Raw genomic sequence first — 14272 nt, forward strand, 5'->3', positions numbered from 1 at the left:
GGGTAGGCTGAATGCCACCACGTGTTTACTGGACCCGTGCCCCTCCTGGTTGGTGCTGGCCACTCAGGAGGTGACACGAGGCTGGCTCCAGGCGATTACGAGTGCTTCCTTGTTGGAGGGAGTCTTTCCGGCCGCCTTGAAAGAGGCGGTGGTGAGGCCCCTCCTCAAGAAGCCCTCCCTGGACCCGGCTGTTTTAGGTAATTATCGTCCGGTCTCCAACCCGCTCGCCGAAGGTTGTAGAGAGTATGGTGGCATATCAGTTTCCTCTGCACCTGGATGAAACTGTCTATCTAGACCCGTTCCAGTCCGGTTTCCGGCCCGGTTACAGCACGGAGACGGCTTTGGTCGCATTGGTGGATGATCTCTGGAGGGCCAGGGATAGGGACGTGTCCCTAACACGAGGAATGACACCAGACCCACACTCACGAGGTCCACACAGGATGTCACCACCACACATCCACCCAGAAAGCACACCCAAACCCACACTGATCAGGAAGCACGACCAAGGACCAGAAGCCAGACCGCAGCTGCAACATTAGCCATTTCAAACCCCTCCAATCCATACATGCAGCGGACTGACACCCACTACGAAGATGTAGCACGACCACGAACACGAAGCCAAACAGCAGCAGTGCAGCTCACTAGCTCAGATCCCCCTGCAACTCAGACTAATTTGAGCACAACCAAGCCCCCACCCAAACAGGACACACCCCCAGCCAATCAGAGCACAAAAAACCCACATCCAATCAGAGCACAGCCAAGCTCCCACCCAATCAGTTCAAACCCCCACTAGCAGTTAAAAAGGAAGAAACAGCTGCAATCACACATTGCTCCCAAAGCCTGAAGCTGAAGCCTGAAGATGACGAATGAGACTTGTCGAAGCGTCGCCAAGACACTTCCAATTTTGGAGAAAACCGAATAACCAAAGACCTATATATATATATATATATATGTAGGTCTTTGGTTGTTCGGTTTTCTCCATGTAAAATTGGAAGTGTCTTGGCGACATTCAACAGTCTCATTCATCATCTTCAGGCTTCAGCTTCGTGCTTCAGAAGAGGTCAATAGTAGACAGTTTTTGGTTGAAGATTTTGGGGTTTTGAGTAGAGACTATGGAGTCAGGTAGTGAGTTCCAAGCATTAACAACTCTGTTACAGAAGTCATATTTTCTGCAATCAAGTTTGAAGTGGTTGACATTAAGCTTGAATCTATTTTTTGCTCTTGTAATATTGCGATTGAAGCTGAAGTAGTCTTCTACAGGAAGGACATTGCAATAGATGATTTTGTGGGTTAAACACAGGTCATGTCGAAGTCGACGGAGTTGTAAGTTTTCTTACAACTTTATGTTGTAATTATGTGTGTTCATAATCCAGAACTCCCAAAGATGGCCCTATAGGCTGTTTGTTGTTCTAACCGAGAGAAAGATCCCCCCACAGCGCATGCCCCAGATCAGAAAACCAGTAGATATTTATAAACAAAGCGTCTCCATAAGAAGCACAACTGGGATGACTTACTATGAAGTAGCTCCCATGTGAGGGAGCCCCCTTCATCCTGGGGGCCGTTCGAGACCAGGTGTCAGGCCTGGAAGCCATATTATGTTGGTGCCTTCAGGATCCAGGCCTGCCACAATCCTACCGTGGGAAGTTGGGAGGGGGGAATTTCATGAGTGAAGTAGAATTAGCCATAATAAACTTTACAAACCAACAGCTGGGCTGAGCAGAAAGTGGACATTGTCTTCTGTACACGAAGGAACTGATTGGAGCAGTGGTGGACATGTGGGAGAAATGGGCAAGATCTTGAACTTTCTTTTGGAAGCTCTCAGATTCGGGTTTTCCCAGATGTGCCAATATGACATCTCTAATAAAAGTTAGCTTTGAGGAATTGCGAGCCTCGGAGTTTGATTTCGTTGGGGGTGTTACTTGGAACCCTGACACCAGGCTGACATTCCTTCATACAAGTGGCATAGGACCGACAGTTCCATTTCAACCATGCCAAAGGCCTAATGGCATGTTGTGACTCATCCTCCCTCCTCTCCTTAGCCGGGCCTCTCCTGTCTCCAACTGGGCCTTTTATCAGACTCCAAGTCTGATAATGAAGATGAACGGCCTGTCATGCCTCCAGCCACCGGCCCTAGCCCCATGCCCGGAGAGGATCCCAGGAGTGAAAGGACAAGCCCGATAAACCTCACTCATACAGCGTGTGTTCCTTTGGCTCAGCCTTCAGAGCAGGAAGCCAGCCAGGTGCTGGAATCACTTGGCCCTACTCCCTCTGACCCCTCCCTTTCCCAGAAGCTGACAGCAGATCCAGCTGAAGACAATTCAAAGTGGGAGGACCCTCGCTTCCGGAGATCTGAGAGGCAACACCAGCAGAAGGAGGGGTGGGGCAGGCCTGGATAAATGCTGAGTCATGGAGCCACACCCCACAGCCTATATAAAGGATCTGCTTTTAGCATTCCAACCTTGAGTCAAGCAAAGTCTTATCTAGTTTGCTGATACCAGACCCTATCGCTGAAGTCACAACTTGGACTCCTGCCTGCCCTGATAAACCTCAAAGGAACTTGGCAAGCTGCAAAGGCTTCGTTGCCAAGTTTGTTACGGACTTCCTTGACTCGTTCGTTGGAGTGGGAGTGGGACACGACATGGCATTTCTATGATGCCTCCCATAGGGTATGATTAACCTTGCAGTTGATGGTGCACTAGGCATATATACCAAGTTTATATTTGGAGAAATAGTTGAAGTGTTGGAGGCAAGCCACAGCTTGCTGCTGGAGATGATCTCCCACCTTTGGAACAACCTGCTTTTTATTATGGAGAGTGGGGTGTTCTCCAGCTATTGGTAACATTTGTGATTTTATACATGTGGCTTCCGGGGGGGCGGGGGGGGCTCCTTCCATGACCAGCCCCTCAGTGCTAGTTGGAGGTATGTGTGCATTGACCCAAGCAATCAATAGTGTTTAGTAGTTAATCAAGAAACTATATAACTTCTTGTTAAGCTTAAAAGTGGAAGACCAACAGGTGAAAGAGATAATGATAGCATGGGCAAAAATTTTTTGATTATAATACAGAACTAAGATAACTGGCAAAAACTTTGGGAAAGAAACTATGAATTGACGATGGCAACCACTTACAAAGAAAATTTGTATAAAATATTTTATAGGTGGCACCTACCACCAATGAGGTTAGCAAAAATGTTTAAAAATATGTCTACCAAATATTGGAAATGTAATAAAAAAACCGGGGACGTGCCCAAAAAGCAAAAAAAAGTTTGGATGAAAATACATATTTGGTTAGAAAAAAATGTTAAGACAGCATACAGATTTTAAGCCAGAAATATTTTTGTTAGGCATAATACCAGAAAAATATGATAAGGGGGATGTATATTTGATATTGCATTTTTGACAGGAGCAAGAATTGTATTTGCACAATATTGGAAAAGCAAGGAAACACTTACGGAAGAAGATGTAATTTTAAAAATATTGGACTGTGCAGAACTGGACAGATTAACAATGAAGATAAAAGAAAAAGAAGACACAGAATATTACATACACACACACACGCACACGCACACACATACGTAGTAGTAGAATTGGATATTTAGAATATGTGTGTTGGTAATCCAGAACCCCCAAAGATGGCCCTATAGCTGTGATCATAAGCCTGTGGCACACGTGCCAGTAATGGCACACAGAGCCATCTCTCCGGACACATGAGCCATAAGCTTGTGTGCCATGTACAAATCCTAGGAGTTTGTCTGAGCTAAGTTTGGTTGAAGTTTGGGCTGATGCAATGAGGGGGATTGTTGAGCAATTCCTATTGTGGCTGAGAGCCAATCCTACCTTTGTTCAGACCTTGCGGCAGGGAATTTGCTTAGGAACAGAACTATCTATCTCTTTATCTCTTAAGTGAGGACGTCTGCTGAGGGCTATTAAGAGTGAGTCTGTTTCCTGCCTCTAAAAAAAAACATGTTTCTCCATTTCTCATTTCTCATCCAGGGAATATAATATTCTGCCTTTTAAATATTTCTCAAAATATTTCATTCTTCTAGGAGAGGGCTGGGTGTTAACTTTCTACACCATTATTTAGTCAATGTTGAGGAATGGGAATCTGTGGCCTGTTTCCTCTTTGCGTGTGAATTTGATGCCAGGGAATATGTTACTGAGGAGGTGGTGTGTTTCTTCAATTTGGGAGTGTTTGATGATGACGAAGGTGTATTTACTTTGTATTTACTGACTAAACACCATACCCACAAAGGTGATGCCACTACAGAACACTCCATGTCCACAGAAACCTTCGTGAAACTCCTGGATCTGTGCCTCAACACATACTTCAAGTTCAATGGGAAAATCTACCGTTTCCCCGAAAATAAGACCCCGAAATAAACACTTGGCCTTATTTTTGGAGAAGTCTTATTATTTTGGGGTGCGTGGAGGAAACCAGAGGAAATGGCAGGAAATGGCTGCATATGCATTTAAATACTTTCGGGGAGGGCTTATTTTCGGGGGGTGGGGTATTATAGTGCATGCGCTCAAAAGCTCGACTGGCCTTATTATCAGGGGAGGTCTTATTTTAGGGGAAACAGGGTATAAGCGAATACAAGGCATCCCGATGGGATCACCCATATCAGGCCTAATAGCAGAAGCACTCATGCAATGACTCAAATCCATAGCACTACCCACCATCCAACCAAAATTCTGGACACGCTATGTCGATGACACCTTTGTCATTGTCAAACACTCCCAAATTGAAGAAACACACCACCTAGTTAGAGAGTGCTGACTCATGCATGAGGCAACCTATTGTTGTGACCCAGGTTCCTGGACCCGGACTCCTGGACTCGGATGATTCAGAAAGTGAGGGAGAAGACCTGGCAAGCCCTGCTTCTCTTGAGCCCTTTCCCTCCCTGGCAACCACTCAAAGGGAGGAGGAGGGGCCTGATTCCCTGGAGCCTTCTTCTGATTTGGCAACGCCCCAAGAACAGTTTTGGAGTGATGCAAGACTGCGCAGGCGTGATCGGCGCACGCAGCAGAAGCAGCATTGGGATAAAGCCAAGTCATAATTGTCATGCAGTGACATCTGCAGAGACTATAAATAGGAGGCGGGACTTCCTGGTTTTTTGTCTTGGACAAAGCAATGAATTTGCGCGGGCAAACTGTATCAATGTAGGGAAGAATATATTCGTGAGTAATTCTGGCCTTATCTGTAATTTCCTTGTTATCTCCAGAAACTTGGCAGGCCCGTGGGTAGACGTGGCCAGGACATTTATATATATGTAAATAAATCAGAAAAGGAGGCCTCTGACTGACTCTTTGCTGGGAGTATTGGGGGAAGGGAAACAGAACACCTATGCTGTGATTGGTTGCTCTAAGTATAAGTATGCTGTAGGTTTCCCTATTTTCCCCGCCTTTTTCTTTTGTGTGCTCTGTATACTTTTTGATTTACCTCATGATGTTCCTGTGTTCCTAGCTGTCTTGTCTGCTCACGCATGAGGCAATCTGCACTGTGATTGGTTGCTGTGTAAAGGGGGAGTTTCCCTATTTTCCCCACCTTTTTTGTGTGTGTTCTGTATATTTTTCGATTTACCTCATTATGTTCCTGTAGTCCTGACTATCTTGTCTGCTCATGCATGAGCCAATCTGCATTGTGATTGGTTGCTGTGGGTGTAATAGTAATAACAACAACAACAACAACAACAACAACAACAACAACAGAGTTGGAAGTGACCTTGAAGGCCTTCTAGTCCAACCCCCTGCCCAGGCAGGAAACCCTACACCATCTCAGACAGATGGTTATCCAACATTTTCTTAAAAATTTCCAGTGTTGGAGCATTCACAACTTCTGCAGGCAAGTCGTTCCACTGATTAATTGTTCTAACTGTCAGGAAAGGGGGAGTTTCCCTATTTTTCCTGTCTTTTTCTTCTGTGTGTTCTATATACTTTTAGATTTACCTCATGATGTTCCTGTGTTCTATCTTGTCTGCTCATGCATGAGGTAATCTGCACTGTGATTGGTTGCTGTGGGTGTAAAGGGGGTTTCCCTATTTTTCCCGCCTTTTTCTTCTGTGTGTTCTGTATACTTTTAGATTTACCTCATGATGTTCCTGTGTTCCTATCTTGTTTTTTCCTTTCTGGATGATGACAAAGACTGCTGCAAATTTGTATAATTTGCAAATTTGACTGCAAATTTGAATGTTAAATATGTTTATATTTATACAAAAGTTTGTGCTAGTGTTTCCGCCTTCATCTGGGCAGATGCTGCGCAATTCCCTGGGAGGGTTGTCTGCGAGGAAGGAAAGATATGGAGAACTGTACTTTAGCTCTGTTTCCTTTCTTAATTTGTAATAATACAAAACAGTCTTCTGTTAATGTGTGAACAATTAGAGGATCAGTAAAATTGAGAGCAAGAGCTCAGACACCAAATGCGTCACAGACTATTCATTTTTAAATAGTTTGCTGAACAGGGGAGCAGAAAAAATTCTTATTGTGCCTGATGGCTTTCCTGTGTGTTAGACTTTTTGGGTGAGGAGCAACTTGCTCTAATCCTATCGCTCTGCTTTTGTTAACTGTCGAAATTGCTGTAAGGGGTTTTGAAATAGTTTGTCTTGAATGGACTTCTGCCAGCAATATTTGCTTTGCTTATGAATGGAGCCATCTAGCTTGTTGGCTTCCTCTTTCAATAAGCTCTTTATCTCCTTAAGTGCCGGCATCAGCTGTGGGCTACTGAGAAAGACTGGGGGCTGCTTTCTCCCTCTAAGAACATGTTTCGCCATTTCTCCTTTATATAATATTCTGCCTCTTAATATTCCTCAAAATATTTCATTCTTGGGAGGGGGGCTTTCCACAAGGGGTTGTGGGTACTTCATCACTGGAGACTTTTAAGAAGAGACTGGACAGCCATTTGTCTGAAATGGCATAGGGTCTTCTGTTTAAGCAGGAGGTTGGACTAGAAGACCTCCAAGGTCCCATCCAAATCTGTTATTCTGTTATTTATCAAAATAATAAAGGTGGGATATTATTATTGTTAAATCTGTCACCCATCTTGTGGTTCTGAGCTTCTTGCAATGATAAAAACATGCAAGCATCAAAACAATTATAACTACAAAAACAGATTAAAATTACAAAAAACCCCAAACAATTCAAGCAAACTAAAAACCCTGGGTTTGGCAAGGAGAGGCGATGGTGCCTTCTCTATTACTGCACTTTTTTTTGGGGGGGAGGGGTGTCCAGAGCTCCACCTGCTGATGAAAAAGTCGCAAGGTTTTGGTGTCACCATGTCACGGTTTTATTTCATGTGAAAATCAGAACCACCTCTGGTTCAGGATTTGCCCAACCGCAGCAGGCCAGAACTGGTGAAGAACTCTTGGAATTTGATGGTCGTCTTCTGGTTTCTGATGAAATCATTTTTATTGTTTTGGACGGATTCCTAGAATTAGGATTGTTCAACATTGGTGAGAGAAGATGGGAGGGTAGCGATATTTCGCTTCAAAAGTCTGAAAGGCTATTGTAGAGAAAAGTTCAGTCTGATTCTCAGTTGTTCCAGAAAGTACAACATGGTTGTCCCAAAGGTGCTTTTTCAGGAAGCAATTAGACTTTCCTGGTTTGTTTGGGTTTTTTTTTGAAGATGTTTCACTTCTCATCCAAGAAGTTTCTTCAGCTCTGACAGGACTTCAAGGACCCTCTAAAACAGCGGTTCTCAACCTGTGGGTCGGGACCCCGTTAGACGTCGAATGACGATTTGCCAGGGGTCGCCTAAGACCATCGGAAATATGGGAAGTATACTTGCAAGTTGAAGAATCGCGCTCCAATGGTTGACTCCACAAGCCAGCTGCAGGCTCTTCAAATTCGGCTTCAGGCGTAATCAATTAAAAAAGAGAGAAATCTTTGCTCTGATGTCTCCCTCTCAAGCCAGCTGCAATCACTCCCAATCGCTAGCCTAATCTGGCTTCAGGCGCGATAAACTTAATAGGGAAGGAGTCTCCGCTTTAATGCCTCCGTCCTCAAGGCAATCGCAAGCAGTTCAGATCGCTATGTCTGACTTCAGGTGCGATAAATTCAAAACGAAAATAATTTTATGGTTGGGGGTTGCCACATCGTGGGGAATTGTATTAAAGGGGTTGCATCACTATAAAGTTTGAGAACCATTGCTTTAAAAGGATGCAAAGGACCAGCTGTCTGCAAGGAATATAAATCCTTCCGTTCCCCACTAGCCTGTCAGAACTGAAGAAGCTTCTTGGACAAGAAGCCAAATGTCTTCAAAAGAAAAAAGGAGAAAGCCAGTTGCCTCCTGAAAAAGTCACCTTCGGGACAACCATGACCTGGGATGACTGGGAATCTCTACAGACATTTTGCTATACAATTTGGGATGAACCCCCTTGGAATGGTGTGGGAGTAGCAATGGATTTCCAGAGAAAAAACTGCGGACTATAGGAACCATTTGCACTACTCAGGTGACCCTGAGGACACCTGAGACAAATCTCCAAGTGCTTCAGCAACCCTCTAAAAGGATGCAAATGACCAGCTGTCTACAAGGAAGTATACCGTATTTTTCGGACTATAAGACGCACCAGAGTATAAGATGCACCAAGATTTCAAAGAGGAAAACAAGAATAAAAAGTTTTTTGCCTCCGTGCGTCCCATTTTTGCCCTCCCCAGCCCTCAGGAGCACTCTGCAGGCCTCCCAAACCCTCTGTGTGTCCCGTTTTTATTAAAAACAGACCCGTTTTTGGCAAAAACGGGACATGCGGGGCAGGGTGTCGGGAGGCCAAAAATGGCTGCATTCGGTCTACAAGATGCATCAACATTTCCATTCTCTTTTTGGGGGGTGGGGAGTGTGTCTTATACTCCGAAAAGTGTGGTAAATCCTTCCATTCCCCACTATCCTGTCAGAGCTGAAGAAACTTCTTGGATGAGAAGCGAAACATCTTCAAAAGAAAAAATCCAGTTGCCTCCTGAAAAAGCACTTTTGGGACAATCAGGACCTGGAGGACTGAGAATCTCTACAGACTTCCAACATGGAAGAACTAAGTTGAGTTCTAGGAGACTGTTCTAGGAGATTGCACAGTGGTAAACCCTTGTTAGGTGTCTCTGCAGCTCAACAACTCTAAAGCTTTCGGGGATGTTTCCATTTGGATTTCTGGACTGAAGACAGGGCTGGATTGAACGGCCGCTCCCAACTTTTGACTCTGTGTATGATTTTGATTGATTTTTCTCCCTCCAGATCATTTTTTTATTATTATTATTCCTAGTGACCACATAGATCTATTTTTCCATCTATGATTTACTGCAGTTTAATGGCCTTTTGTTTAGCAGCAAAACATACCTGCATTTTCTTTCCTGATTTTAAACAAGAACATTAATCAAATGTTTCCTAAGCATGGATGAAGGAGATGGTTAAACACTACACAGTTGCAATGGTATTGAAACACCTTTGGAAGCAGAGGTAGCTTTTACTGTGTTTTAGAAGTATGACTGTTTGTTCCAGGTAGCTCACCTTGAATGTTCTCATGTGATGTAGGATCTCCACAAGATACTAGTTTGATATCTCTCTCTCTCCCTCCCCCTGCAGGCTAAGTCTGTCTGGCAGGGAGATTGTCTGCCACACCTATTCATCTCCGCCCCCTGACTTTTATCCCCAGGGCTAGAGGGTGGGGCTTCACTAGCAGCAGTGGCTCTTCTGTCCCAAGGACCGGCCCATAGATTTCCACTGCTCTCCTCTCCTCTGCCTTCTGTGCATCAGGCACTGGACCCAGCTGTTCCTTCTCTTCCTCATCAACCACCTCCAGACCTGAGAGCTATTGACTCTGAGGACTGATGGACAGCCCAGGCTCCACCTCATTCATGCTCCTGCAGATGGAAAGGCTGCATCCTGGCGGGGGGGGGATTCAAGAGGCATGGGGTGGGCTGCTTCTCCAGGGTCATCTTTTCGGGGCTTTGAAAGGTATGATTGCAAGTAGTGCTTCTGCCCAGTTTATGAACCTGGTTGAGGGTCTCCACAAAATGATGGGTGGTCCCCTCCCGGTCCCTCTGGTTCAGGCAACCGATGGGTTCAGTTCAAGTTACTGGTCAAACCTACGCCATAAGCACGCATCTAATAATGCTGTGTCTATGTGACTGTGGTGAAAACCTACCTATGCGGTCACTAGGAGCCAAAAACGATGTGATAACACAGAATCAATTACACGGTTGTAGCATTCAGCCTAAAAAAAAACAACCCAACCCAATTCTATTTTGGAGGGGTTCCTGCTGAAACAGCATATTCTCAAGGGGGGGGGGGCAGGCGGATCACACCTTAACACAGCAGTGAGATGTTCCTGGAGGCACATCGCAGTTAAGAGGGCTTATGAGCAGAGAAATTACAGAAATATAGAAAACATGGGGAGACAACACACACAATTCCAGTCTGGTCCCTTTAAATGCGCCCTTTTGCAGGAAAGTCTCTAATCCTTCAAGGATGCTATTTTCCAGGAGGCCTTTGCGGTTGAGAAGACAACGAAGGCTTAAAAAGGAGAGAGGCTTGGACAAAGCAGAATTAGAGCACAAGTCTTGGGTCTTCTCCCCAATATTGCCTATCTAGGGTCATTATGATCTCCTAGAATGCCCCCCACCCCCAAAAAACAGGTGAGACAGGGTGGGGCGGGGCTGCTCCAAGCACCTACATTATCCCTTTTTCACCTGAAACTCGCCCAAATCTTTGGTTCCAGGGACGTGATAAGCTTTCTTTGAATCTGCCTCCTCCCAACTTACCTGTGGGCCATGGAGGTCTTCTCCACCACCTTCTTTCTGCTCTGGTCAGCACAGCACCGGCCCAAGACACGATGGAGAAATTTTATGTCTCTTGCCCCTTTCCAGGTGCAGCTGCAAGACTTTGCAGGAGCTGCTGTTCAAACAGGGTCATCATGGAAAAAACCCACAAATTAAACCATTCGAAATATGGTCCTCTTGATGTCCTGGACCGAGGTGTGATAATTATTCCAGAGTTCCACCCTGATTTTTATCAGGCATTCGCAATGCTCAAGTTGACTGCAGGTAAGAAGATCCAGTCGGTGGCTTGGCTACGAAAGCGTTGGATTGAAAAAGCCAAGTTTGTTTGGTTGTCTTGATGTTTATTCGTCAAACAAAAATTACAAATTCAAACAAGCAAAATGAGATTAAAATGTGCCAGGGATGATAGGCAAGGTAGTGCACTTCGTGGTGCCACCTTTAGGGACCTCTTAAATATGGGGTGAGGCCCACAGGAGTTGGAATTGAACCTATGAAAGTTAGTAGCAGCTGAGACAACTTGATTGGGTAGACTATTCCATAAACTTTCGACAACTCTATTACCAAAATAGAATTTTTTTTACAATTGGTTTTTTTTCATTTTTCAAACAGTTCAGGTCTGCCTCCAGCTAAGCAAGCAATACTTGACTTTAATCTAGGGCTCTTGAAGGAAAAACATGGCTTAGGAGGCACAGAAGCGGTTGGGTGTTACACTGCAATCAAGTAACAATGGGTGGAGAAACCGGGGTTACTGCTTTACAAGGTAGCTTGCTCGAGATTTTGACTTCCCATTCCTCTACCTCCCCATGTTTTGGAAACTTCAAGAGAAACTTCTATTTATTCAACTTACATGGCCACTCATCCCACCTGGTTCCCCTAAAAATCAGAGAATTGTGTGTAGTTGGAAGGAGACCTAGGACCCTCTTCGCTTCACCCTCCTGAACATGTTGAAAAGCAACTCAACTCCATCTCGAGTGTTGAATTGATCTGGAGTCAGTAGTTGTTTTTCTTAAACGTTTTCCCTCATCTAAGTTAGGGCCACATTCAGGGGAGCCACAAGGTAGCCTCTGTGTTATCACTGAGTGTGAATATACCCATGCCCACACCACCAGAGAAACGGGAACTGGGGGGTGGGAGGAATCACGCAAACAGTTCACTAGCCATAAGAAACAATTACAAGCAGCTGGCAACCAAGGGCACTCTTTATTTCTACACTTAGGTCAGCTGCCACCTTGTGCCATGCCTCGCTGTTCTGCAGTGACAAGACTGCTTGGGGAATCGGAAGTAGAGACTGTACCACTTTGAGAAGCTGCCCCAAGGTCATCCAGCTGGAAGAAGTGGGCCACTTACCAAGCTGCATTTGGACTGACCATTATGGAAACTCAGTTGCTTACAGTGAGGGATAGTTGAGGTGGGGGGGGGATTAGAACTGAGGGATTTGGGGGGCACAATTCTCAGTTCTGGCTGTCAGACTGGCCACAACTTAAAAGTGTAAATAGAAACCATCCATTTTGCTCCATTTGTTGAGAAAGGTTTTATTAAGAGATCAGTAGTATCGCATAGCCGGAATGAAGAATATTTCATTCAAGTTTTTATTTTATTACCTGTTGCCTGTATTTGATTGCTGGCAGGACATTAAGCCGAACTTACATTGAGAAAACCCCAGTTCTGGAACCTAGACTTCTTCCCCTGCTTCCTACGTGTGGGTGTATGTATCCAGTTTCCCAGGACTAGAGCCCCTGAGCCCCACCGCTTTGAAAGAGAAGGAAACGAGTCACAAAATTGTTGACCTCTAAAAAGCGTCCCTTATCATCACACGGATGTCAGGACTTGCGTGCAAGAATTAAACCACGCTGAAAATACCTCGCCCAAGCAGCGAGCCAGTATCGGACCGTTCCGCCGTTGCAGAGTCCAGTATGGTGATTGATTGACAGTCCTTTGGACAGTTTAAGATTCACATCGAGAGGACGTGGTGGGGACGATCACTGGAGCTGGTTGTAGCATGAAGAGGGCTTTGTTCTACTACAACTTTTGGCCATAGCAGTAGCCTCCTTTACCTTATTATAGGGACTGTGGGGAAACTCAGTTTTCAGATGAAGAGGGCTGCTTAATAGACTAATAGACTTAATGAACTATGAGGAGAAATTCCCTAACACTTATTAACAATCCATGGAACGGCTTTGCCTCATGAAGTTGTGGGTGCCCCATCGCTGGAGGGTTTTAAGGAGGCTGGACAGCCATTTGTCTTGAATGGTGTAGGATCTCCTGCTTGAGCAGGGGGTTGGGCTGGAAGACCTCCGAGGTCCCTTCCAACCCTGTTATTCTGTCCTTGTAGCTCAGAGTGATCTGTGATAAAGACCGTGGGTTGGTACATTCCCACAGCAATCCCTGAGTCTCAAGATGGCAGTTTCTTTGAAGACCATTCTTCTCTGTAGGTAACATAAGGGCAGGAAGTAACCCTAAATCTATTCCATTATCCCTCATGAATATGTATGCAGGTGTACCTTTCCCCTCCTTTCCAAAACATGGAAATATGAGCACATCTCTTTATCTGAGGGGTGGATCTCCCACTATTCTTTTGGAGGAGACCCCCTCCATTACATGGAACAGCACAGGTGGCTCAGCAGTTAAGACACTGGGCTTGTCATCTGGAAAGCCAGCAGCCCAGGTTCGAGACCCAGACACCACCGGACGGGGTGAGTTCCCGTCCTCTCCTCGGATCCTGCCCCCCTAGCAGTTCAAAAGCATGCAAATGTGAGTAGATAAATAGGCAACCACTTCGGTGGGAAGGTAACAATGCTCTGTGACGTCATGCCGGCCACATGACCGTGGAAATGTCTTCAGACAGCACCAGCTCAATGGCCCTGAAACGGAGATGAGCGCTGCCGCTTAAGAGTCAGCAACGACTAGCAGAGTAACATCCACAAGGACTCCTTCCTCCATTACATAGTGTCTAACAAACCACTGCAATAAGCAGGAGAAATAGGCCAGTTACCAGAAAGTAAAGAAGCTCAAGAGAAGGAGTCTCCAGAACACAGGGTTAGAGGGGGCTGATTCCAAAGAAAGCTTGCTACAAAAGGAAAAATACGAGGTTGTATTAAATGTTGTACTAAACATTAAACCACCCCAAATAGCTGCCCTCAGTGTGCCCTCCATTCGCTACACAAGTCTAATTCTATTCTTGGGGAAAAAACATGTTACTTGCAATGTTGAAAACCCAGAGGAAATACCAGGATCCAGTTTGGCCGCCCAGGCACCTGGTAAGGGAGATGGGCAGCGCATAAATTGAAGAAAGTCAGGCCTCCGCTTACACCATTCGTTTAGTGACCCTTCAGAGTTACAACCGCACTGAAAAAGCGAGGGATCCTTGATGCTCTCTGAGCCTTGCTTTTTTTCTGGCAGAGGTTTCATTACCCTAACTAGGTAACATCATTTCAAGCCTGGGCTACAAATATTATCCTTCTTTGGTACTGAAAAAGTGACTTTAGGGCCGTTTTTCACAGGCTAAAACCATCGCAG

This window comes from Ahaetulla prasina, chromosome 1, assembly GCF_028640845.1.
Source record: "Ahaetulla prasina isolate Xishuangbanna chromosome 1, ASM2864084v1, whole genome shotgun sequence".
Classification (NCBI taxonomy): Eukaryota; Metazoa; Chordata; class Lepidosauria; order Squamata; family Colubridae; genus Ahaetulla; species Ahaetulla prasina.